The sequence below is a fragment of the Chaetura pelagica genome, unplaced genomic scaffold (assembly GCF_000747805.2).
Source record: "Chaetura pelagica isolate M959 unplaced genomic scaffold, ChaPel_1.0 scaffold387, whole genome shotgun sequence".
Lineage (NCBI taxonomy): Eukaryota > Metazoa > Chordata > Aves > Apodiformes > Apodidae > Chaetura > Chaetura pelagica.
The window spans coordinates 561,658-565,330 of NW_009954101.1; positions in this window are offsets into that span (position 1 = coordinate 561,658).

Sequence of the window (3,673 nt, forward strand, 5' to 3'; positions counted from 1 at the left end):
TCCCTTGTTATGCCTGAATAACAGTCTATGCCATACAAATAGAAAAGTAGCAAACAGAGTGGCACTATTTCTGAAGCCAGGGCACACAGGGAGAGCCTGGAGCATCTACATGGACTGAGACAATGACTTGACATGACTTTGTGAGGACAAAGATGTCACCTGACCTCTCTTTTGCCAGGACTTCATTTCTTCTCTTGTGTGAAAGCCCCTGAGTAAAATTTGGCTGTTGTGGTGTCTGTTATTCATTAAACAGCTCTGTCCCTTCTGTGTTAGCTCTGATGCAAGAATTCTGGTGTTGAAGGAACCATGATACTAGGCATGCTGTGTTTGTGATATTCCCTGACAAATCAGAAAAATGAAAGATCCCTTGGTAACCTAAAGGCAGAATTAAGTGTGGGATATCAGGTGAGCTGGTATCTAGGTACCTTTTGGGTTATTTTTAGGCTGGACATTCCAGAGTTTGCTTTGGATACTCAAAATAGCTCTGGTGATGCAAAAATGCAGTCTTTGGGAATTAATTTTAAAACATTAGAATACAACTCTGCTCTGAAAAATAACTTGGGAAAAATTGTGTTGTAAGACTCCTTATTTGTTGTGTTTCATAATGACTTGGCATTTGTATGTGAAGCTGTGGCTTCTCATTGTCCTGCACTGACCCTAGTAAAAAAATAAGTGAAAGTTGATGAAATAGGGAAAACAGCCCACATTTTTCTTTCTCTCTCTCTCAATCTCCCTCTCTCTTTCTCCCTCTCTCTCCATGGTCTTGGTTTTATGCAACTAACAAGTAGAAGGTAGTAAGAATGTATTTCAGTCACCTGAAGTCAGCAGATGTGACAATTCACAGGGCAGGCAAGGTGGCTATGTGAGAAGGTGCTGCGTTTGCAGTCAGTTTTCAATACAGAACTTTACCATAATTTCTCACCCCAGGAAGAGATGACTATTTGGAGGAAAGGTGTGCATTTTCTCCTGCAGGAGTAACAGCTGTCCATACACAGGGAGATAACTGCCAAGGACCTCCCTGCTAGTCTCTGGTGGGTTTTATGTAAGGACCATTTACTGCTTGTTGACCTTCCCAAAGTGGAACTCTATCTCTAGACATCGCTGAGCAGTCTGTGCTGGACAGACATTTTCTCTTGTATAAGCCTTCCCATGAAGGCTGTCTGTCAGGTGCCACAAAAAACTGCAAACTCTTTTGCTATCATGACTCATCCCTGCATGTCCCTGATGGGGAAGAAGACCCTGCATCTTTGTGTTTCTTAAATGTGAATTTGCTTGTGTGGCAGATCTCAGTTGTTCAAAAAGGGAACTCCAGGAATGTCCTCATGAATTTAGGGAAGCCCAAAAGAGTGGAAAACATCTGTCTTGGGGAAGATAATCTGTGATTGACCTTAACCACAAAGCTAGACTCATTCCCTTGGTCTTAATTCCCTTAGTATGGATTTGCTGTCAGGTCTCACCTGGACCCACTGAAGAGCACAGGTTGCTGTTAAAAGTATTCCTAAAACTTCTGTGATGCACAAGGTGGATGTTTTATTGCTATCTTTAGCATTATGTGTTCTGTTAAGGCAACCAACCCTTCTCACCAGTTGCTGCCATCCCTTCACATGCTGGTATCACTTCACTCTGCCCCAGTGACAGTTCAGCTCCCTGCTGCAGTCCCTCTCTCCCTTAAGCAATCTCCATGATTAATTAAGCTGCACAAGAAGGAAGTTACAGGAAACTAGCCGGCACAGGCTGTCTGCATCTACCTTGTGCCTTCCTATTGGTGAGTCTCCTACCAGGCAGCCTGTGATGCCCAGTGGGACATGCTCACCCACTGTGCAGTTGGAGTGTGCACAGCACTTACACACCAGCCCCATTAGAGAAAACCTCAGTGCCATTCAGGCAGACGTGGACTGGGGCTGGGGAGCTCCTGCCCCTGGGTGACCACATCTAAATATGACTCAAGATAGCAAGAGATGGGTGAGCAGTGCCTTCGAAGTGCTTATGAACTATGGGTAGCAAAAGAGTTGCAATGGCAGAGTGAGGTTAGCTTTGGCTGTCCCCTGACCTGCCAGCATTGATGGGCAGCACCTAGCTCAGTCCTCAGGGACCAGATGTCAGCTAGGGCCACAGCAATGTGGGCTCCTTCCCCTCTCTCACTTACAGCTGAGGTCTTGTTTTCTCTGCTAAAGTCTGTTTTGCAAGCTAGCATCATCTAGGAGGAGCTGGCACAAGCATACCATTATTTCCGTAGTGCCATGAGATGCTCTAGGAAAAAAAAAATCATAGGCTGCTGCCCTTTGAAAAATTTCCAAATTAGGCTCCAAAGCAGGATTGGGCAGGGCTGCTGGAAGTGACAACTGGAAAAAAGGCCTTCTGCTTCCCTATATATGTAGTTCAAAGTGCTGCTTCTTGGAAAGTAATTATATTTATCCAGGTGATTTTACTATTCCTCAGGGAAAAAAAAAACAACAACACAACAAAACCCAAAAAACAGAACCACAAAAAATCCCCAAACAAAACCAATTAAAAAACCTTCTTCAGGGTATGTTTTGTGTACTGACCTGGCAGTGTGGCTTTCCTGAAAAGAGGCAGTGAGCCCCAACTTCTTTTCAGCAATGAGTTGTAAACCACTTTTTTTTTTTCTTTTTTTTTTTTTCTTTTTCCCCCTTGTGACCAAGCAAAATGTTTTTAAAGCACATAAAAAATAGGCTACTCCTTGGCACTAGTTATTGGTATTGGTCTTGACTGTACATTTTATTAAGCCTAATTAAATATTCATACCTTTAGGTCACTTTTAACTGTCATTTTGTCATTGTTAAAGCTATTAATATTTACTAAGTGATTGTTTTTATTATTAACTATTACATGCAAATGCTTCTGTCAAAACATAATTGTAATTTTCCTGGCAGTTTATCTTGAGGCTTCTGTGTAGGTCTAAATATTACATCTGAGTTGACCACTCTGTATTTTTTCTCTTATTATTCTTGATAGGTGCTATAATACCTCAATAATGAGCCTGGTGGGAAAGCCTGGCAAATATGAGGTAAACAGGTCATATATATTTTCTCAAGATTTAAGCTCAGAAATAGCTCATTAGGCTTTTTCTTCTTTGCTAAAAATGCTGTAAAATTGTTGCTTTATCCTGGACAATAATTGGTACTCTTCTCAAAAAAAAAAAAAAGCCAGCTGAACTCTGTGTGTTACATCTTAGTGAAGAAATAAAGCACAGAGTGTGTTTGAGAGGAGAACTACCAAAACCTGAAGCATTCTTCAGCTCTAAAGAAAAGTGAAAGGCTGCACAATTTAAAGTACTGTACTGGCTATGCTCGATTGCTGCTTTGTTGATAAATATCTATATTCTACATGTCTTCCAAGCAAGAAAAACTTTAAGTGAGAGATATCTCATTGGACTAGCAGCCAAATTAACTTCAGAATTCTCATACCAAAAATATATACCTTTTGAGAGGAAGCTGAGGCAAACATGTCACTTACTACCACTGAGCAGCTTGACATCACTTATGTCCAAATTTCAAGCCGACTATCCACACAGCAGAAGATATATTCATTTTAAAATAAACATGCCAGGAATTGGACTTCAAAAGGAACAAGGCGAGTTCGTTCTTTCCACACTGGAAATCTCTATGTCTCAATCAGTGAATTTTGGCTCCCTATTTTTCCTACTAAAATT